This window comes from Cupressus sempervirens, chromosome 10 (genome assembly GCF_028749045.1).
Source record: "Cupressus sempervirens isolate cs-2001-9-10 chromosome 10, ASM2874904v1, whole genome shotgun sequence".
Taxonomy (NCBI): Eukaryota; Viridiplantae; Streptophyta; class Pinopsida; order Cupressales; family Cupressaceae; genus Cupressus; species Cupressus sempervirens.
The window spans coordinates 376,587,867-376,613,410 of NC_143127.1; the positions used below are offsets into that span (position 1 = coordinate 376,587,867).

The 25,544-nt window shown below is 31.6% G+C and overlaps 1 long non-coding RNA gene across 1 annotated transcript in view; it reads left to right on the plus strand.

Annotated features, from left to right (window-relative positions):
• Positions 1 to 20,138, plus strand: part of LOC149534247 (uncharacterized) — a 34,191-nt gene extending 14,053 nt beyond the window's left edge. Inside the window, exon 3 of the long non-coding RNA XR_016356965.1 lies at positions 19,667 to 20,138. This is a non-coding gene — a long non-coding RNA (uncharacterized LOC149534247). The remainder of the gene's footprint in view (positions 1 to 19,666) is intronic.
• Positions 20,139 to 25,544: the final 5,406 nt, after the last annotated feature.

Sequence of the window (25,544 nt, forward strand, 5' to 3'; positions counted from 1 at the left end):
GGGGATTACTAAACTTAATATTATAGAGGATGAGTCTCAAAATGATTGAGAGCTCAATAGTTTTGACACTACTGAAATCAACATTAAACATAAAGATAACCAGCAAAAGCTAGAACAACAAAAAAGAAACATTAGGACAGAACTATTGAGATATGTTATATTGGACTATTGTATCTTTATTTTTGCACTTATTGATTTATATACTTACAAGATACATTAATCATTAGATATAATACTATGGAGACATGTCTCCAATAGGGACATGTCTCATGTTCGATCACTAACTAATCAATATATTAATTGATATTAATAGCATGATTAAAAATTGTTATATCAAACTCAACCACACACACATTTGTGTGTGTGTGTGTGTGTGTGTGTGTGTGAGTGTGTATTCAATAATGTAAATATGCAATATTATACACACACACACACATGATTGATACCCATAATCATAGTAGTATAAAAAATAAGTATAGTAATCAAATGCTCAAGGCCAATAGGCCACTTATGCATTTGATTTCATAAATAGGATTAACTTGAATGAAGCTTCAAGTCATTAGCATTAGGGGTTTAGATGATTCTTCCACTTTGAGGATTGGTTCTCTACAAGTTTCTAACTAGATGGATGTTCAAGTTGTAATAAGCTAGACCATACTCAAAATATTCATTATCAACAATGACCAATTTCACCCACTAATTACCAATACTTGTTTAATATTCTAATGCAATTACTTGTTTAATATTCTAATGTAGTTCAATATTTTCTTATTCTTATCGTTGCTCCTTGACTATTGTTAAGATTCTCCTCTTCCATCATTGTATATAGATATTAAACAATTTACATAAAAAATATACTCTCTATGCAACACTTCTAGTAACATGATTATACATGGCCCTTTTTTTATATCCAATTACTCCTTCAAAATCAATTTCTTCTAATCATGCAATACTTTGACATTTTCTCTATTTGATATAGACTTTTTACATGAGTTCCTAGCCCTTGATTCCTCCTACACATAGTTTTAGTAAATATTAGTGCAATAGTAAATTCCAGATGCTCTTGTTATACTAATACAAGTTACTCAGTACGTAAGTCTTTGGATTCACATGTTCCTCCTAATATCTTCATCTTCGTGCTCTGAGTTTCTTGGATGCCAATTGTAGGTGTCTCAATTTGGGCACTGGTGAGTTATTTTTTCCTACCAATACTCAAAATATTCATGGGATTAGGTATAAGAGATAACATAATCAACATCATTAATATCCATATCATAACCATGAGTCCCAAAGGACTTAGGGTAAATGGGATTCGGTGTAACATAATCAACATCATTAAAATCCATATCATAACCATGAGGCCCAAAGGACTTAAAGGTCAATTTCCCCTTTTTTGAATGCTTTTTATTTCCAATATAGAGGAAAACATCCCCCTTTGATACAAAAGAAATAATACTCATTAGAGGGGGTACCTTCAATATTAGAATTAAAGTTCAAACAATAAATATAAATTATTTTGGTAACTAAATTTTATGCTTGACCTTTGGGGTTAAGAGGAATTGACTCAGCATAGTCCATGATAAGGAGGAAAATGCCCTAATGTAAACATGAAGCTAGGGTTCTTTTTTGATCATTAAGTTTAGCACATCAAGAGAATAGCAAATAAAATGGGAAAGAGATTATACTATTATGCCCAAAGTTAATTAACAACATCATTCATGAAGTTAGTTAAACACACATCAAGGTTAAAGTATCTCATAATAAAGTTTAAAACTTTTCCCTAAAGATATTTAATAGTGCCAAGACCATATCCTCCCTCTTTGATTCTCTTTAATTTTCTCACATTCATCCTCTTTGAAGATAGGGCAACAACTTATAGTGAGGACTTACAATATTTGTACAATCTCTCCCCCTCAATGAGAAGAGCACTACCTCCAAAATGAGATTCTTAGCAACCAACATCTCAAGGTTTTTGGGCAACCAAAATTTCATCTTTCAAACCATCAATGAACCCTTTTGTGAAAAAAGGGTCATAACCATGATGCTTTTCCAAATAAGGGTTTTCCCACCTACTAAATGTTTTTTGCACACTATGTCATCTTGCCCCTTTTTGCAAAAGCTATACTTTCCCTATTGTACTCTTCATGCATTAAATCATCATAGAAAGAGCACAAGACAAAATATTGAAAACTATGTAAGGATGTGAAAACAATATGACAAGCAATACTAATTGCTTGATTAATCTCATATAAAGGTCCCAAAGTTAAGAAAACTCTATCTCAACTCCCAATAACTTTATAGTTAGAGCGAGTCATGATTATCAAACATCACCATTATCAAACATAAGACCACCACTTAAATGTATGTCATAAAATTTGTGTTTTTTAACTTTAGAGATTCCTAGGTTTGTGAAGAAGTCTACAACTTGGTTCTCCTCTCTATAGCAATGGGACATAATACAATCCTCAAGAGTCTTAATCATTTTGAACCAATCAAGAATAATTATATTAATTGGACCAACTAAGATTTGGTTTATTAGTTAAGTAGTAATTATATTAATTGAACAACTAAGATTTTTTTTAGTGGTTAAGTAATCCTTAATGATGGAGTCACTATTAAGCCACACCTTCCAAACATTCTATGAAGAGCCAAATAGTGATAGAGGGCCACACCACCCTTACCCACTCACAATCAAGAAAGCAACAATATGGAGACCAAGAGAAATTAAAAAATGCTCCACAAGCAATTTTATTATACTTGAAAATCCTTACAACACCCACAAGATGATATGATAGATATGACTTCTTCAAAAAGAAGTTTACAAATTCTTCAACATAAGAGAAATCCCAAATAAGAGCACACCAAGAGCTTCACCAAGAATTTCTACTTCAAGAGCTACACCTTTAGAGCTTTCACACCTTGAACTCTTCACACCTTCTAGCTTCTATTTCTCAAACTTGATTAGAAATGCTCATATCCTTTGCTTAAATAGGCACTTACCACCCAATGCATGACTTATCCACAACCTTCTAGAATTCCACCTACACAATATCCACAACCTTCTACAACTTCCATAACCTTCTACAATATCCACAACTTTCTACAATATTCATAACTTTCTAGAATTCTACCCACACACCTCGATAAATGGAATGACAACCATTTATTTATTTATTTATTTTTCTATTATGCCACCTATGCACCTCGAAAATAGAAATCACTTTTTCCCTTTTTTCCTTTTTTCCATTTTTAATTATTTTTCTTCCTATTTTCGTCACTTTCTCTCTCCTCCACAATTTTTTTTTTAAAAATAAATTTTTAATTTTACATTCAACATGTCTCCCCTTTATTTAAGATGCTCCTGCATCAGACTCCCCAGGTCCGAAAAGATGTTCTAATAGCTAGAAGAACATCTTTCGAGATTCAGCACATAAATCCCAAACTGGTTCTTCACATATATGTCCTCCAAATCTTCAACTTGCACACTCTTTCCCTTGTTTTTCTTCTTCTCCTTTACATCCACCATAGGTGTTCTATAGGTCTGCTTCCCATGCTAATTTTTAATCTTCTCAAAATCTACCAACTCAACTCGACTCCCAACACTCAGGTTTCTCCTATCGAGCGCTTCATTCTGCAAAGGAATCAAGGAAAACTTCCTACCACCTTTCTCAATAGTAAACACATTCCTAACACAATCATGCATAGCCCTACAATCATATTGCCAAGGTCTACCAAGTAACACATGACAACTATTCATATCCACAATATTACACGATACTTGATCCTTATACTGCCCAATCTGAAAATCAACAAGGCATTGCTCCCTCACTTCCAAAGCATGCTCACCTTGCAACCAGCTGATCCTATAAGGACAAGGATGTCTCAATCTCTTCAAACCAAGTTTTTGAACCATCTCCTCAGCAACAAGGTTATCAGTACTACCACTATCTATAATCACCTTGCAAACTTTCCCACCAGACTTACAACAAGTTTTGAACAAACTAGTCCTCTGACAAGAATCCAATGTCTTCTTACCCATTAGTACTCACCGAGCCAACAAACTTTCTCCTTCCTCAGGCTGATTTTCTTGGACTTCAACCTCATTCACAATAGTAGTTGTCCTACCAATAGAACATTCAAAAGATCTATGCCCTTCTTGACCACACTTGAAACAATTACCTCTGAATACACCTCCACCTGTCCTTCTTCTTTGTTCCATAGGTTTTGGTTCACCTTCTACTTTTGGTTTAGCTTGTACCAAACTATCCCGCTTCTCCTTCCCTCGGGAACTACCTTGATTCTTCCTCTTTAGCTTCTCCTCTGCTCTCAAAGCATACTAATAAGCATCCTCAACTGTGGAAATATTCAGCATATCGACCTCATCCTGAATATTGAATCTCAAACCATTAATGTACCGTGCTACCTTCTCCGTTGACAATTCTCTATGCCCAGACTGAATAGTCAACTTGTAGAACTCCTCGGTGTAATCCTTCACAGTCATATCCTTTTGTTTCAGATTCTGTAACCTCTTAAACAATTCAAGTTCATAATCAGCAGGAATGAACTTTGTCTTTAACTTAGTCACCATCAATTTCCATCTAGTGATCTTCATTTCACCTTCCTCTTCTCTATCTCTTTGTAGTTCCTTCCACCAAAGAGCAGCATGTCCCTTCAACTTAGTTTGTGCCAACCTTACTCTCAATGGATCTTCAATACCCTCAAGCTCAAAGTAGTCCTCTAATTCACCAATCCAAACAATCAGGTCTTCAAGATTCAAAGTACCTAAAAATTTAGAAACCTCCATCTTATGCTTCAGCTTCAACTGAGATCCAGGTCGAGCAAACTGACTAGCCCTAATTCCAATTGGTCTCTCCTCATGATCACTTCTATCCTCACTAGCAACTTCAAAGTCTTTGGCAACTTCATCATATCTATCTTCAGTACCCACATGCCTAGGTAGACCACCCAAAGCACTCACAATTTCAGCAATCATGTCACTCTTTATCAATGTAATCTCTGATTTGACCTCTGCTCTTATCTTCTCTAAGATTCTTTCTTCCATCGCTTCACTAAGGTCATCATTTTCCTTGGGGTCCAATCTTCTTGGAGGCATCTTCCAAAAATTTAGCAAACCCTAAACAAATCCACCAATCTAAAAGATCAATCAGCCACAAGATCAACCTTCTTTGCAAATCCTAGTGTAAACTGCCTCACGTTCGGTGATCTGTCCACACACTCAGGAACTCTTGCTCTGATGAACTTCACCCAATCAAGGTCCTGGTACAAACTGCCTCACACTTCGGCAATCTGCTTGTACACTCAGGAACTCCCGCTCTGATACCACTTGATAGAGGGCCACAGCACCCTTACCCACTCACAATCAAGAAAGCAACAATATGGAGACCAAGAGAAATGAAAAAATGCTCCACAAGCAATTTTATTATACTTGAAATTCCTTACAACACCCACAAGATGATATGATAGATATGACTTCTTCAAAAAGAAGTTCACAAATTCTTCAACATAAGAGAAATCCCAAATAAGAGCACACCAAGAGCTTCACCAAGAATTTCTACTTCAAGAGCTACACCTTTAGAGCTTTCACACCTTGAACTCTTCACACCTTCTAGCTTCTACTTCTCAAACTTGATTAGAAATGCTCATATCCCTTGCTTAAATAGGCACTTACCACCCAATGCATGACTTATCCACAACCTTCTAGAATTCCACCTACACAATATCCACAAACTTCTACAACTTCCATAACCTTCTACAATATCCACAACTTTCTACAATATTCATAATTTTCTAGAATTCTACCCACACACCTCGATAAATGGAATGACATCCATTTATTTATTTTATTCTATTCTATTATGCCACCTATGCACCTCGAAAATAGAAATCACTTTTTCCCTTTTTTCCTGTTTTCCATTTTAAATTATTTTTCTTCCTATTTTATTCACTTTCTCTCTCCTCCACAATTATTATTATTTTTATTTTTATTTTTATTTTTTAATTTAAATTTTTAATTTTTAATTTTTAATTTTGCATTCAACATGTCTCCCCTTTATTTAAGATGCTCCTGCATCAAATAGAGACCAATGAAGGCTACTTTAGTTCCAATAAAAATTGCTGCGAAGTATTTTAATTGCATAGATATTTTAGGGTTTTCTTGCTAAGTATTTTAAATGCAAAGTTATTGTAAGATTTTCTTTTTAGTGATGGTCCCATTTGCTAGAATATTATTTCATCCCTTTCTTTCTTTCCATATTATGCCAATTTTTTTTTAAAATATATTTTTCATCTACATTAAACCATTTCCTTCCTTTCTTTTATTGTGTATCATTTTATGATATCCCAAATCACTTATAATAACAATCTTTTCTTATATTTGAGATACTATCGTTGTTTGGTTAACCCATGTAACCTTTTAATATTTATCTCTTCTAACATTTGTGAAAGCAATATTATTAGTATTTTTCTCTTTTCTTTTCCCATTATACAATTTTTTTGTTTGTTTTAGTACTTCATCATTTCTAACCAAGAGTTTGGTCATTCGTATCCATCATGAAGACATATCATTATAATGCTTCCACTCTAATTTATTAGATAAAAAAAATATCATATAGATGTCAAAAAATGCACTACAAGACAATTTTTCAATAACTTAACATTTTTTGTTTAGATGTGTTAAGTGTTTTTTCTATAAAGATACAGAATTCATAGTGCAAAAATTCCAGCCACGTCATAAAAAAAAAACTATTGAGATAACCTCAATGTAAGAAAACATGTCGAAAATAGTGATTGTGCATCTTTTTCTTCATTGACTAAGTTATAAGATCTTAGATTTTAATTTGTGCTACAATGCATCATATTTGACTACTTATGGTATTGAAATATTTATGAGAGAAACATAATTATTATAAATATTAAAAACATTGTACTATGATGAATCACATTTTATGTATTTGAGTTATGTAAAAGAAAGTCATTATTAGGAATAGGAAAAACAAATATTTAATTTGAAATACACTTGAAATTCAATAGATCTTTGAATTCAATTACTTTCAAAATTAAACATTTATTCATGCCATTATCATGCATGACTTAGACACTTAAAAAACTTACAAATAAAGTGATAGAGCTCTTCCATTTTTATAGTGATTATAGGATTATGCCATGTCAATTAATATTTTAATTTACATTGAGATAAAAGATAATGAAATGCTATATTTTGAAACCCCGACCAACATAATTTTCTCTTAAAAACCCTTATCAACACATTTGATTATATTTATATTTTATTATACTTGAATACATCTCTACATAATATAACAAGAAATGTTTTAATTGGAAAAGAAATATCAACTATAAAATTTCAATGTTAATCACAATATTTGCACCAAGGTAAAAGAAAGTTGGTTTATATATGATTTTTGGGATGGATATCTTATCCTCTAAGTATATCTATACAATCAATATTGCAATGAATTGTTTTCAATATGATGTCAAAGCATAGAAAAACATTGTTTAGTACTATTCTCTTGTCATCATGTTTAATTTACACTTCCTACTATACCTTTTGTTAGTTAGAACTATTTATATAATAGGGATGAAACAACAATATAATTTCATAATATTTTTTAACTTTGATCTACAATATGGTAATAAGTCAGTAGAAATGGTTCAAGTGACTAAATGATAGTAATGATTTTACTCTAAATTCTATTATATGTGCAACAAATTATGATGAAAAAAATTAAATATAAAGGATAGTAATGATTTGCAGCAAATTATGATGAAAAAAGTAAAACATAAAGAAACATTCAAAATTATTCATAAATAATAATCAATTATTCAATTTGTGTATGTGCAATAAATTATGATTAAAAAAATTAGAACATAAAGAAAAATTCAAAACTATTCATAAATAATAATTAATTATTCAATGGTATGGATCTTCTGTTAATATTTTTTCATAACCTAATAACTACAATGGTTATATTTGGTGGATCTATTTGGTCTAGATAAAAAAAATTGTATAGCCTCCACTTCCAAATCTTTTTTGTGATGTCCCCATCATTCAATATAATATATGTTTGAAATGAGAGATTACTGATAAGCATGGAAGAGAACTTGAATAATAGCATGCATATTTGTGGTGTACTAAAGAATACCCTTATTTTCGTAAAATATTATCTTAAACTCATTTTTATCGCCTCCCTCTAATACATAGCTAATAACCTCCCTACCACTTTTCCTATATAAATTCCTAAGCCCCCTTGATAGCCCCTTATATGGTTTATACATTTCTCTTTTTAACCCATTTTAAAATCATGAATGCAAACATAGCTGATATTTTCTTGCCCCTTTAATAAAGATCCTATGAGAAGTGTTACTTATTTAAAGAACTTGGAATGAGAACATCAACATACTTTTTTTTTTCTTTAATTAAAGAAGCATAAGTTAAAGGATATCCTTCTTCAATATCCTCAGTATCTTCAATATCTTCTATACAAGTTTTTTCATTTTTCTTACAAAGTTTTCTTTTCTATGTGGTGCTAATCTAGAATTTTTTTTCATTATCTCTAGTAAATATAGAAATAATATATCAATCTTAGTATCTTCAGTTAACAACAATAAATTATTGTCACAATCTTTTTAATTTTTCTTTTAATGGAGGTATAGATTTTCTATTTGTCGATATAGTGGATCATCATGTATGATATGATCAATTCTATTATCACACTCGTAGTGATCTTTTTTTTAATGTATTCTATACCACATTTTTTTTTCATTCTACCATACTAAATTCTACAAATATTTATGCATCTCTGAAGAACTCTTATTTCTCACGTGTAAATGTGTATACCTTTAGCATCATATGAAAGTACCATTAGTTCTTGATGCAAAAAATATCATCATGTTCCTCAATGCATGACCCCTTGAACTATTTAATTATGTGTTAAGAAACATGACACTATATAATTGCTTTAATATGAGACTTATAGACTACACTTATCTTATGAATTTATCATTTGTGACCTTGCACACAATTTCAAGAAATGTAAATAAGACAAAGTATTAATACATATCTCCTTTGAAATTTTCAATTTGAATCTTAAATTTAGTATTTTATCTACTTTTACTAAATATATAATTTAGCATCAAAACAAAAATACTAGGATGTTCATTCAAGTTCAAGATCAAACAACTAGTTTGATAGTATGATTTTTTTTTGAAAAGGGGTTTGGGTTTTCTAGTATAAAAAGCATGTAAAAATTATATATACACATATTTATGTAATCTAGAAGCATGAGTTAAGATTAGAATGTCACATAGTATCATAAACACAAGAAGAATCTTGTAAGCCATTCACCATGTTTTCAATGCTTCAAAATACATTTAAACAAAGCCAAGGTTAAAAGGATGTAAAGAATTTGCATTCCATTTAATCAATGACTATAATTATGTTGCAAAGATTTGATTTTAAGTAAATTATGGTTTTGAAACCTTTAAAAGAACCTTGTGAACCATCTATATAGAAGTTTATAATTTAAATCAATAGAAAATAAAAGAAATGAAGGGAAGAAAAAAGACAAATGCATGAAAAGGAAATGAATTAAATTTATGTTTATGTAGGCTTCTCAACAACTTAGAAGACTTTCAAAAAATATAATCATGTAAACTCATAAATATTATCAGGTTAAAGAATATTATGTGATCTTCTCAATAATGTGTAATGAAAAGTAATGATAAATACTAGGATCTTTTGGAACTACTTCAATGAGAGGCTATTGATTTAAATAACCAATAATCTTCTTCTCACAATGTGAGTCCTTTACCTTATTTAAACTTGATCTCTTTTTCATTACAGTCAATGTCTAGAATGCATTTCTAATTTGAATATATGTAGAAGAGTGGGTCACCTATTTTATTAAATAATTTCATGTGGTTATAAAAAATTTACATAGGTTTTCTCAATTCAAAATTGAGCACAATTCGGTTAGAACCAACCCTTAGTTCATACCATAGCTATTTTGGGGACCTAGGGTGGAAAACTGGACATCATACCAAAAATAATTCATTTGAAAAAAAATCAATGAAAAAATGTATGCAGTAAATTAAACTAAATATGTATAAAAGCATCAATGGTTTACATAAATAAGGTAGTGTTTTTTTAAAATGATAATAAGAATGCCTAGATATAATATGTGACATATATAGTTTGTCTCAAATAATTAAAGATTTTTAAACATGAATGACTTAAGGATTTTAAAAAATAAAAATTACATAATATGTAATAAAAAAATTATAATATAAAATTGATATAATGAGTTAGATGCCAAATTTCTATCCGTTTGAATTCCATATGGAAGGAAATGTGCTAAAAGGCTAACATTTTATGTAATGCAAGGAAATTTCCACTTCATCAAAGTTTTTGCTAATGCTATCTTCTTCTCCAATATCTATGCCAAGATTTTAGTGGATTTGGACCTCTCTAACCCATTTCCTACTAATATCATTATCAAGGTCGATGATATCTAGTGGAGATATATCCTTAATTATGATAGACCCTTCAATGAAGGCACCTCATTTAGGTATAGACATTATTTTGAAGCTTGATATTTGGCCTATTCTTGTTCAAATATTAGCTTTACTCCTCTCATATGCTCAATGGTGTTGCCTTACAATTTTTTACTCACACTCTAGTTAGAATTATTGAGCATGACTCCCTCTTTTACTCTTATTCCAACTTAGTTGCCTGTGTCAATACCACACTTGTGCACCATGCATATGTGCCCATTACCTAATAAAGTATTTTCTTTTTATTATAGCTCCTATTCTTAGAGCTCCCTTTATGTTAGACCATGTTATGGGGTTTTCCTTTTCCTTTATTTAGTGCTCTTTCAATACACCCTCTCTATGGACTTATGTTTGTTTTTTGGGCATGCTGATTGACTTTCATAGGTGGGGGTGTTTCTTCTTAGATGTTATATGGTGAAAGAGGCAGGGATATTTCCTTTTAACACATGAATTTCAAACAACATCATTGGGCTCACTTCTTGTTGCTAACACTTCATTAGTTCATGTTTTGGTGTCTATTTTTCTAGTTACTTTTCTTCAACATTAGAGCTTTCAATGAATCTTGATGATTTTCTACTTGGCACCATTTCAATTGTCTTTATGGTATTTTGTTTCTTTCACCTATACATTGAGTGTGAGGGCATTAACATAGCCAATGCATATGCTATCTTCTTCCAAGTTCCCTAGGTGTTTACTTGAGTATTGATGACTAATTTTTTTATCCCTATTATGGATGATTTTATTTCTAGAAAAGGTCATGACTCTTAGATGTGTAAGCCATAGATGAGATAGAGAAATTACATGTTTTTCACACCAAAGTCTTGGTTGAGAAGTTTGAAACTTCTCATGGAGAAGTTGGCAATATATCGCCAAGAAGTTGCAAAATTCTCTTGACAATTGGATTCCCTGATCAATGCATTGTGTTCATGAATTGGAGGAGGAATTCCTATCTCCACTTGTGGTTCATTTTTAGAGATTGATATTCTTTTTTGATTAATAAAATAAATCTCCTTTATGGATGAAGCAAGTTGAAGAATGAGCCTAATTTGATTTCTTCTTCTCAAATTTCATTCTTCTTAGTATTTTTGAAGTTTTGGTTGTATCGTACTATGGGTTACTTCGTCATCATTTGAAGAATGTGCTTCCACATTGCCCATCAAATAATAAGTCAATATTCTTTTCCATTAGTTTGTGAATCTTTTGATCTACCCACCAATTGGTATACTTGGTAACTAGCTTCATTAATGTTGTCAAATCTATAAGTTTCAAAAATGACAATTTTATTGGAGGAAATCTTCATCTTTCTCTTCTTCATAGTATGGAATTGCTATCTCCGCTTGTGGTTCATTTTTAGAAATTGATATATATTTTTTAATTCATAAAATAAATCTCCTTTATGGATGAAGCAAGTTGAAGAATTAGCCTAATTTGATTTCTTTTTCCCAACTTTCATTGTTCTTGGTATTTCTGAAGTTTTTGTTGTATTGCACTATGGGTTACTTCGTCATCATTCAAAGAATGTGCTTCCACATCACCCATCAAATAATAAGGCAATACTCTTTTCCATTAGTTTGTGAATCTTTTGATCTACCCACCAATTGGTATACTTGGTAACTAGCTTCATTAATGTTGTCAAATCTATAAGTTTCAAAACTAGAAAATTTTATTGGAGGAAGATCTTCATCTTTCTCTTCTTCATAGTATGGATGGGTGGGTACACTCTCTTTAATCTTATAGTTGGTAAGTTTTAGGAAAAAGCTCAAATGTCCTAATTAAGTCTACAAATATTCTTCACCACATTCTCTTCATCTCAGCTGAATTGGCCAAGAAGTCTTTAGTTACTACCTTGTGCTTGTATTGTTTCTGTTTATGACACCAATTTGGTGTTAGGGATCAAAGTTGGCCTTGGAATATCAAAAATTGAAAGTTCTCTTTACAAAGATAATTTTATATTTGTAGTTTGCTTCAAAGTTTAGAGTCTCTAACTACATCAACATTCCACATCAGGAAGCAATTTTGTTACTTATTGCATGCATATATATCTAGATCAACTTGTTTGGTTTGTTTACTCATTTATTAACTCATTAGATGCATCTACTTATTGAATTTTGCAAATAATTGCATTTTAAGCAGCAAGAATGAGATTTTGAACTATGATATAAGCAACTTTATATGATAGTCTTGAAAATCATCCCTATGTGCCATATGCATCTTGTTGTGTATTGATTGTCATTCAAGTACTCTTATCTTTTGAACGTAAGATACTACTATTGGATTATTTATTAACGTTTTACTGTTTATTTATTTATTATATTTACAATTAAATTTTATCAATATTTATAATTATAACAAATTATTTATTTTAATTGCTGTCATAGTTATATTATATCATTTATTATTTATTTAATTAAATTGTACTATTGAATTATTTTAATACTATATAAAATATTTATTTGATATTACGCTATTGTTATAAATAAGGGACAGTACACATGAAAATATTAAAACACTTGTTCAAGATATATCGGCTGTATTAAACTAACATAGTTGATCTTACCATCAACTAAATTTTTTAATGTTTTTACTTAACACGATTGATCAAGAAATACAAGATTGATTTCAATAGCGTTTTAACACAAGATATGACCATTAATGATCCCTTGATCAATGAAAATTGAAACTATCGATTTTAGAACTTTCTTTGAATGGAAAGTGATTTTTTAAACATGAAAGGATTAAATAAAGAAACATTAATTCATCATGTATCTATTAAAAAATATTGGTTGAACATAATGCGATGCGGGCTTCAGAATTTTTTAGTGTAATCTCCATTGCATCATCATTTTAGGCTTTTTATTGTAATTCAACAAATTTCACTTTCCCTTACAATATATTTCCAATCATTTCATAAGTAAACTAGAGAACACTTATCATGTCTTGAAAGGGATTACACTTCATTCTTTTTCTTTTATGATATTTCAAATGTTAGTATTGCCTCTAGTACCGTCTGGACTGCTGTTAGTCAATAGGGTATAGTTATTTCTTTTACCTCTTTCCCAACTCTTTTCCAAATTAAAGATGAAATTTCTAGCCACCTTTGGTATGGGTTCCTGTCTGTTCTGCTTATGTACTATAAATAGTCTGTTATGTCTAGGTGTCAACTGTATGTACTTAACCTGATATAAGTGTCTTATTCCTTCCTTAATTCCATAAAATCAGCACCCTTCACCGTTCTTTTACTGTTCTATAATATAAACATTTCCTTGCGAATTTTTTTCAAGCTGATAGATAGACATAAGTTTCCTTAATGACTACTCACCTACTGTCTACCAAGCAATAAGCAATGAATGGTTCACGCATGATAGAAAACATAACTCGTCATTTCTTCAATTAAATGATCTCTACAAAATATCACTGGATGGCATGATGACTCATAAAGTTTAATATACTTTAAGTGAAGGAAACATTCGTCTAAGAAGTTAATATGTATAAAAAATGTGAAGTAGAGTTCTCAAGAATACTATCTACAGAATGCTTAAAAATAGTGTACTTATTCTCTATGGATCCTTAACTCTATACTATGCTTAAAATTATGTTACCAATTTTTTTTCTTGGCAAACTCGATGTCTGGTTTGGTTCTTGTCAAATTTATGTTAGACAAACCTGACACAAGTTTTGTTATTTTTATGTCCGAGTTTACATATCTGCTGTCAAACTCAAGCCAAATTTGGCAATTTTTTATTTTATTTTTTGATTTTTTTACTATTTAAAAATTAATTTAGACTATTTTAGTCAATCCAACCCTCTAATTTTAAATTAGACTACTGAAAAGGCCTAAAAGATAAAACATATGGTCATTTGTACTAAAACCAATGTAACAAGAGGACTCACATCCCCATTTCAAACCTTGAAGTACCCATCCCTGAGACGGCCCCACACCTCTACCATTTTGCAACCATGCTGCCCTTGGGATGGGAACTTGAATTTCTATTTGAATTTTGATTTTTGAATGTTTTTTAATTAAGGCGAAAGGAGGTTTTATAGCTACCCAAAATCCAAAAGTATCAAAATACAATGGTTTAAATGATGAAGTCCAAAATTACAACTACGCTGGCAAAAGATAAACTATTGAAATTTCCTTGTCCTTTTACTAAGGCCTCCCACTACTTCATGATGTGTTTTGTTTTCTCTAGTCATGTCCACCTTGAGCTCAACACCCATTGTATCCATTTAACATTTACTAGTGATTAGCTTCTAGGCTTGCCCTTCAGTTTTGGTTTACTAGTGATTAGCTTCTAGGCTTGCCCTTCAGTTTTTGAGTTAGTATCCCCAGTATCTTCCTTAAGCTCTTGTATTTGCACCAGGATACCTTCTTTCGACCTTCTCCTAGCCTCAATCTCTTTTTGCAAATCTTTATCCAGTTTACCCACCACTTTTTTTTCATATTTTTCATTTCATTAGTATCCTAACTGTCAAATGATGCCTCCAATTTGTCCTTAACTCTACCAATGTTGTTTGGAGAACCCTGTTTAGGACTAAGGGCAATGTCTTCCTTTTACTTCACCTTTTCCTTCGAAGGCTCTTCAAAATTCGATATCAACTATCCAAAAATGTTCCTTATAGGGGAGTCCACCCTATCAATATTATTATATTTTTGAGCATCCCCACTCCAACTTTCCTTGTTCTCATCTTTAGAGTTCTTTTTTTCTTTAGGGGAAGTTGAGGAGTTTTTAATTCTTTATTATTGGAGGGGAATCATAACTTTCTTCCCTGATTTTCATCCCTTCACCTTCTTCACCCCACAAATCTTAAGAGACCCTATCCCCTGAGTGTCCATAGATTTTTCCTCATCACTTGTTTCCATCTCAGAATCCTCACTCTCCACTTCTTTTTTCTTTCTGTTGGCAAAAAAATTTCTTTTTCTCCCTAACCCACTTTCAAGTTTCATATTATGGCTCTAGCATGGGTCTTAGCTTTGCAATACTCAGTGTAAAGAAGGTTGAGGCCTTTATGAAGGATAGGTAGAGAATAAAAAAGGATTTAAGAACACAAAATTAAAGCAATGCACCTACTTCTTCCTATGATCTGTGGTGAAGTAAGTCCTCACAAAACTCAACACATAGGACCATATGGTTTTATTTTCTTGTTAGAGAAAGAACTAGCCACCTTTACCAATGTCTTTTTCTTCAGTTTATCCTTTAGGAATTTCTTTAGCACCTCCTCTATGATTTTCCTTTCCTCGAAGAATCTCTTCCCATCTTTCATCAAACTAGATATTTCAGAGATGAACTTGGTGTTCAGAGGGAAGGAAACCCCATACATTGTCACATTATAATCCATCCATCCCTTAAAATATTCCACCATTGCCTCAAGGTCAAAGCCATGGAGCCATCAAGATTCAAAGTCACCCCTCTCTTCACTCTTTGTCTAATTTTTGACTGTTAACTATTGGGTACTAATATGTTACTATGTTGAATGTTCAATGATTCTAATTCATGTTGCAATTTTCCTATGAGCAAGTATTTTAAGTTGCCGCCATCCACTAAAACATTAATATATATGATCATTATGTTTCTATGTGACTTTACTATTAGCATAGTGGTCTATGAACTTCTTTATTGCTACACACATATAAAAAATAAAAGAACTTATGTTTTTGTATAGATGAATTTAAAATAATTTTGAACCCTCTTAAAAAAATGAAAAAATCCCGAATCCAAACCAACAAGTTTTTATATATAGTAGATAACTGCCTCCTTAAAAAAATCGAGAAACACTTCAAGAATAGTATATAATGATTTCTTATACTTGGAAAAAGTCTCAGTAACCTCTTCACAGTTTATTGTACTCTGTAATAGTATCTTTAAGCAGTTGTTTATCTGACCTCCACCTAAAGTAGTCAACTCAATCTAAATGTATTTTTTTAGTATACACAGTAGAAAGACATCCCCAACATAACAATACATAAGGATTTTTTATAAAATACAAATGATGTAAATCAAGGCTTGAACTGGAGTAATATGACTTTTTCTATTGAAAGTGATCAAAGAGAGGCTTCTGCTGGTTTTAAAAAACTGAATAAATATAAGACTTCACCATGACAATGATCTAAAATAAATATAAGGTTTCACCATATTATATTAATGATAGCATTTCAAACACTACTGAAAATACTATATTCATGTCACAGCAATTAAGTAGAAATGCCCTTAGATACAAAATGCATTGACTTTTAATATTTAACTAAATATAAGAAAATCAGCGTGCGTTTAATATCTTAAACTAACATGTTCTTTATTATCTCGTCTTGTGTTCTTTCCGACAATCTGAAAACGATGTTTTACTTTAATCTATTCCACTCTTTAATGCAACCTCGCGCACATTTCACTGTTTTAAATTAGGTAAGCATTCACACTTAAAGGCGACAATTTTCAAACCCCCTAGTTGCCCTGGGCTAGTTTATACACTATAGTGGCTCTTATGGCCAAACCGATTGACATAGACGTTTAGTCAAGTCTAACTTTACCAATGTTTTTAAATGTACCACCATTGTCCATGAAAAATTAATGGTTATAAGAATTTTTCAGTTTAAAGGCAAGGAACTATGACAGTTTGACATTTTCCTTCTGGATTATTGAAAAATTTACGTTGACAGATGCTCTCAATATTCCAACTTAAAAATTCCATGCTTCTAACATTCAATCAAACAAAAATGGAAGGAGGTCAAGATTCTTCTTTTGTTTTTGTCTCTGGGTCTCTATATTGGTTTTCTGTTTTGTCTTTTGTTGGTACTTCCATTAGTTTAAAAGCTGATTGTTTTGCTGGTTGAATTTACTTGTGAACTGTTTGTAGACTTGATATAATAGATTTAGATCATATCCCAATTAACTTCAAATTAAACAATTCAAAAGTTGACCAAACATAATTCTTTATACAACACCCCATCAAATGAGAGCGATATAGATTTGAAGACAATTTCTAACTTTGGACTGCATCTTTTATTTTCCAACCACCACTATCAAATCTACTTTTTCCTGTTTGAAGTTAAAATTGATGGGATAAACACGTCTGGATAAATACTTAACCAAATAGAGACATCATATATTGCTATCTTTGAGAACATTACAGTTGTGGAGAAATTTCTTGGGTTGTTCATCTCTGCTATCTCCTTTCTCGCAGCTTTGCAGCTTTTGCACCATACTAACTCCTTCATCATAGTTTACAAAAGCTTTTATTCAACCCAGAGTTAATTGATTTTTCGCTGTAGCCAGAGGCATCTTAACAGAGGCGGCTAAGTTCCAGATAAAACGTAGTGTTGACTAAAATTTAAAAAATCAAAAAAATCATACTTTTTTGAAATTTTTAATAGTTGATCTTTATGATCTGCATAGTTTATAATCGAAAACAGCAAAAATAAATAAATTTAAACTCACTATATTTTAGTAAATCTGATAAAAAATTAAATTTGACTTTTTAAAATCTTCAATATTTTTTTGTAGAGATTAGCCAACATGCATTTTAACTTCAGAAGTCAATATTACATAACTGGAATGCACCATGGAAATAAGTTTTGATCCATAGTCATTTATAAATTACGCTCTCGAGGAAAGCATCGTTGTACTTATGGGCAGAAGTAGTTGGAAAAGTATATTTTGGACAATTTAAAAACTAACTTACTTTTCTTTCTATACGGAACTTCAATTGATACATGATAGATCATTACCGTATCCCATGATGTCATTCTTGTAGCATATACAGAAGAATATTCTGGCAACTGGTTTCTTCGTTGTTCGTTTTTAACACATTGGGGTATGCGCTGCAACTAGTTATCACAATGTTTCTCTATTCTTATACTTCGTATCAATAGATTTTGGCTGTGCAAATTTTAGAGATGTTAGATGTTAGACAAGTTTAAACATGATCTGACTTGTTTAGGTAGTTCATATGAGACCACATTAATAGGTGGGTGGGTTTTATTATGAGAAGCTTCAGCTGCCAAATATTACACTTCCGTATAAATAGATTGTGATTGTGTAATTGGTCTAGGCATTGACTTTTTAAAGATGGTTAAAACGAAATCATATTAGTAGATGAGTTCTATTCAACAAACCAGTGTGACTTCACATTACAAGCCATCTAAACAAATACAAATTTAGTGTGCCATCTAAACAAATAAAAATTTAGTGTGCTGTTTAAGTCAAAATTTAGATTTTATTTTATACAAGAATGATGCAAATTGAATATTCAAAATTTTAATGTTAAGAAATATAAAACATATATTTTACAACTGTCTTTATGAAAGAAAAAATGGAATGTGACTATCAATGTAATGATTTTTTATTTTTTTAGTAAGTTCTTGTTATTATGAAATATGAATTAATGAGATCATAAATAAGAGCATACTATTTAATTACCAATGAAAAGACATTTCATCAGTAAAGATTAATTTAACAATATCAAAATTTTTAAGTACTTGTCCCTGAAACATTCCCACATTGGGTACCTGGAAAATCCAAGTATCTCTACCTTCGGCCACGTTGGAACAAGTACTTGGACTTCTCTTTGAATTTTGATTGTAGAATGTTACTACTAGATATGTGCCATGTTTCTATGCTGAATTATGAATGATTCTGATTCATGTTACAATTTTGTTATGCTTTAGTATTTTAATTAAGTATGTTATACAAAAACAGAAACACCATTTTATAACTAGTATTTCAAGTTCACATATTACAACAGTTCCCTCCTTTACCTACTGACCACCATCCTCCTGCCATTCTGAAAGTGAGGTCTTTTGTCCCATCCCTAAAACTCGTTTGTTTCTAGAAAATATTTTTAGTTATTATGGTTTTTTGAATTATTAATTATGATGGGGAGAATGATACCCTATGAACTTGCTGTCTGAGTACTTTGGTTAAAAAATTCCAAAGACATTTAATATATGATCCTTCCAGTAAGATTTCTAAGTGCTCAATCATGACAGGTGATGGACGTATAAGACTTTTAGGGTATTGCTGTATGTATAGTATTACATAGGATTTATCATCTACATGTACTCATGATATTCAATTTTCAGGGAAGATGAGGGAAGTTTTACTTAGGCTATCTAGAAGTCTAAAAACTATCAAAGAAAAAACGAAGAGACGCTTGGGTGCAGTTAACAGAGTTGTCTTTCATTGTAGAGTACAATAGTTTTCAGTACTTTTTTTCTTTTAAAAAGATGGTCACATGAAAATACTAATTCTCAAGTGCTTAAACGATGCTTCTTGAGATGATGGAAACCCAAAAATTTTTAAAATTATGTGGGCGCAATAGAATTGATTTACTGTTGATCCAGAGAAGATTGAGAGTTATTGTTAAATATATAACAATAGGGAATTGTTGGCTGATGTTTCCAACCAAAGCAGTTCGTCCACTCTTTTTGTACAGGAAAGGCTGGTGTGGTCCTCCTTGGATAATGTGGCGTGAGAATAATATGTACTAATATTGAAACTGTTAAAACCATTAATCAGACATAGAATGCTTGACAATATATCAGCATTTCATTATCTAATTTTCTTCTGTTCATGTCTGGATCATATTCTATAATCAATTATTTCTCTTCTTTGACAGCCGCTTTCTGATGATGTCTATATAATCAGATTCAAAACTTTTATCAAACTTATCATTCTCCTTTGAAATATTTTATAAATGTATTACATTGATGCATAAAATGTTTCCATTGGTATATATATAATATTAGCATATGTTTAAATACATCTAATGACAGACAAAACGTCCATAGAAATGTATTATCTCATATCACAATCAGTATTGGATAGGGTGACTATTCTGTTTTGTTCTGATTTAGAAAGTTTCCAACGAGTTATCAGTATTCTCTGAAAGATAGTTTATAAAGATGGTATCCCATCTCTTTTCTCCAGCTTGTACGATAATATAATTGTTTTGAAACTAATTTCGCGTAGGAGATTCTCTTGGGTTTTTTTGTAAAGGAATTATTTCTGTATTATTTGGCATGGTCATGTTTGATAACCATTGAAGTAGACCATATAAACTGCTTTTATTAGGAAGTGAGGAGTACAAGTATTTTGTTATAGAATATAATAAGATATAAAAAGCCAAATTATCGCATGCCAAAACAATTGATTGAAAGCCTTACTATTTTCGAAGCATTGCTTTTATTTCTGTAAATTTTATTTTTCGACATAGATTTATTATCAGGTCTTCTGTTGACGTTTTTAGCGTTTCTAATCGAAGTGCATATACGACGTGATATTCTCTTACATTGATTATCATTTATCAAACCTATAATTAGTATAAAAATCTTGTTATTGTTTATGATTTATCTAAATCAACAATCCATTGAATTATCGAGTGTAATGACATAATAGAGTTCAGAAAAATCGTCATTGTTTATATGTTACAAAATCACGAGATCACGTAGTCAAATTCAGAAATTTTGTCATTGTTTTTTTCTTATCAAGATCATGAGATTATCTTCTCATTCTATATTCGTTAACCAAATCATGAAATCATGTAGCATGATCATATAAGTATCTTTTCACTGTTTTGATAAATAATCAAGCTATAGATTCATGGAATATGATCACATTGTCGAATCTAGAAATGCTATTGTTGATTATTACACGAGGCTATTAAATAATGCAATATGATCAAATCCGAAAGTCCCATCACATTTATTATTTATCAAAATGATATCATTATTTATTACTTTTTCATATTAGGAGATCATTATGTAAGATATAATCCTATAATCATATTATCCACATGAAAATACTTACTAAGCTAATATTATAATATGTCTATGTTTATATTGATGGCTCCACTGTTAGCGTCGTATGATCACATAATCAAATCTTTTGAAATCTTGTTATTACAATATAATGGAATATGATCATATAATTAAGTTTTTTGGCTTTTTTTTTTAACCTACTCATGAGATGATTATATCATAAAATATGATTATAAGATCATATCAAAGAGTTCTAGCAAGATGATATTATAAATTATTTAGAAATATTGAATGTCTTATTTACGTAGAAAATATGTTGATCTTATAATCATATGATAAAGGAGTATAATAAACCCAATAGTATTAACTTTTGTGTTTCAATCTATTATATTTTTTTATTGTAAATTCATGATGAAATTATAGTGAAAATTATACTAACAACAAAGATAAGTTATTAAACTTAGAAACTAAACACATTTTGTTATTTTGATAATTAAAGTGGGAAAAGATTTCAATCCATATATGTGTAAGCCTACAAGCAGCTGAAAACAAGGGGTTTATGAGGAGTGAAACTTGAAAAAAATTGAAATTGAGCTCCCACAAGGTGGTAGAAGAGGAGAAGGTTCTCCTTCATGAAAAAAACAACTTTAGAATGAGATACAATACAAGGAGATGACAAGAGGTGGCCAAGTACCATTGAACGAGTAAAATAGAAGAGGTAGAGAAAGAAAATACCAAGATTAAGAAACCAATAAACAGACAAAATGCTACATAATACAACAACCTAAAGAGTATAGAAAGGCTAAATGTCTAGTAATACAGAAATGCTTACAATGTGTGGCTGGAATATCACCAAATAAATTAGTATAATAATCTTTTAATGTGGCCAACAATTTATTTATTTATTTCTCAACCCACTCATTATTTTATTTCTTATAGTGTGCTGGCTTGTAGGTGCTTTTGTAATCCTTTGGGTAGCTTCTTGAAAGCCCTTTATAAGGCTAGTTTGAAAGTGCAAGATCTTCTCTACTTGGCTCTTGTGGTTTCACCAGGATTCAACCCTCGCCCTATTCCATCCCATTTACTAATTTTCTTTAGACTTGGTGCATCTGGAGTGTTATCACTATCTTCAAGTATACTTTTCAGGTCAGTGAAAAATTACAAATATCTATGTTGGTATGCATCTATGCATTTAGTGAATATCTAATTTGTATTGGGAATCTAATTATGATCTCAATTTGCACTTCTATTGGCATTATTGAAGATGTACAAAATTATTTACACTACATTATTCTATTAGTTTGCATAGGCCATATTATCCTCTCACCATGATTATCACTCCCACATTGTTCACCACCATCCACATGCATTGTCATTCCCTCTAGCAACCCTTACCCCTCCATATGATAATATTTCTTGCCTCTCATCAACACATTCACTTCGAAAACCCTTCCCTTCACCATACTAGTCGTATGGTCCTCTCCAAGTACACGCACATTTTCTCACTCACACCAATCCCTAATGTGGAATCATTCTCTCACATAATCCTTCCTTCCATACAGGTACTTGAACATTATTATGCTATCAGAACTAGTGATATTACCAAATTGTTGTTGGTGTTGGATGCCACCAATTTTTAGATTAGTGGGTAGGATGGGTGAATCAAACACTAAGATGATGCCACTTATAAGGGAGATAAGAAGAGGACAAAAATAATTGAGTGAAACATTTCTAAATAGATAAGAATGACTCAATGGGACCTTGTCAAAGGGGCAAAAAATAATTAGTGAGATCCTTCAACTTTTGGTAGAAGGAAGGACAAATAGAGGAAAATATGGGCCCATTGATAATTATGTCAATGAGAGGCTTCACATAGTGTTCCCACAAATAACCAATGATTCCATGAATTCCCCAATTGTTAGAACAAAGTAGGGAACAAGAACCTACCTTCCATGAGATGCAAGATTAGTTGTGGCAAGATTGGTTTGATGCCAAATTTGAGATAGGGTAGCTACAATGATGACATTAAAAATAATCTTGGAAAGATAAAATTATCACACTTCGATGGATTTTGGCATACATTAGCATGAGCATTGGTTCAAAAGTTTGACACATACTTCTAGCTCAACCCCATGTGTAATGAAGAGGTAATCAAGTTTGTAGCACTTCACCTTGAAGGAATCACTCATGAATGGTGGTACCATGGGATGGTCACCCTTGATCATGATTGAGTTTCTTCATATGCCAACTTCATGGAGAAACTTATAAACTACTATCATGGGAAGGATCTGGAATTAGGGATCAAGGATTTGGCACAACTATAAAAAATTGGATTGGTTGACAAATATATCATAAAATTTTAAAAATGATTGATAATAGTGACTAATACTTTAGAGAGAAGATTTTTTGTGTTGTTCATGGATGGATTAATCAATCTCTTAAAGGGACAGGTGAAGGATTTTACCCATAATAAACTTGTGGAAGAAATCAAGGAGCGTTACATGAAAACATCCTCTTCTTCTTTGAAGATTTTTTCACACACCAAACCACCCCTCACTCTCAAGGAGAAAGAAAACAAATCTCCTCTAAAGTAGTCAATGGATGAAGCCATGAGCTAATCACTTAGGAGGAGGAAGCTTTGTTTTAATTGTATGGATTCAAGGGAATCAGGGTACCAATGCTTTGGCAAGGGAATGGTTCATTACATTGAAGTGGCATCAAATAACAAAGAGGATAATGAGGAACTAGAAGCCAAAGAAGATAGTCATCAAGCTTTGAAGGAGGTCAACATAAATAGTGTAGAGAGGCTTATCACTTTGGTACAATGAGGATGCACCATCACTCTTGTTGGCACTCCAAGATGTACTATTTTTTGTGTATGAGGAATTCTCTAGGGACAATGGGTCAGTCATGGTTGACAATGAGTCTATACATAATTTTAGTAATTCATCAGTCATGAAATGAAGAGATTTTGATAGGGAGGAACATTCAAGACTCCAAGTTAAGATATTGGAAGATAAGATAAGATAAGATAACATAGATGCCCTATTTTGTACCCCACTTGGTCCCAAAATTTTGCATTACCATGGAGAAGCTAATAGTGATAGATGCCTTCTTTGTAGTGGATTTGGATGACATGGAAGTCATACTAGGTGTCTAGTTGATTAAGACTTTGGATGAGTACACAAAAAGCTTAAAATAGATGGAGTTTCAATTTGAAGTGGATGACAAAAGGTGTTTCTAAGGGGAATGTCAAATGAAGAGTTGAACAAAATCTTGGCACAATGGATGGAAGCCATTTTTCAACATGATGACATTGTTTGGTTAGCACATTGTTTTATCTCAATAGAACTAATAAATGGGCAATAGTCTTATTGCTAAGATGACAAGCTTCAAGAAGTGTTGCATAAGCATAGTATGGTATTTTCTGAGATTCTACCTAGTATACCTCCACACTCGAGTTTTGAGAATGACATTGAGTTGGAGGAAGGATCCAAGCCCGTCATTACTGCTACCATCCTAAAAGGTTTAAGGATGAAATAGAAAAGATAATATAGGACCTCTTTGAGAAAGAATGGATTACGCCTAGTTCAAGACCCTTTGTATCATTAGTACTATTCGTTAAGAAGGATGATTAAAAGTGTGTTGACTACTATGCATTAAACAAGAAACCTATCGAAAATAGGTATCATATCCCTAGGATTGATGGATATTTGGATGAGTTACAATGTATAGTCTATTTTAAAAAATAATCTTTGCACTAGATACCATTAGATCTACATGAGGAAGAAAGATTTTGAGAAGACTTCCTTTTATTTTCATTATTGTCATTATGAGTTCTTGACCATGCTATTTAGGTTGACCAATGTTCCAACCACTTTTTAGTCATGCATGAACAACATCTTCCACAAGTAGCTGCATAAATTCCTATTGGTGTCTTTCCATGACATTTATTTAAAGTAAGACATGGGAGGAACATTTGAGGCATTAGTTGATCAAGTTCTTAGGATCATGGAATCACAATATCTTTTTCCAAAAGATCCAAATGTAAATTTAGAATGACAAAGATATTGTATCTAGGACACACAAGTGCACATGGAAAAGATTTAAGCCATCTTGGATTGGCTTCAGCCCAAGTGTCTCTCTGATCTGTGTTAATTCTTTAGATTGCAAAATTATTATCTAAGTTTTGTGAAGGGGT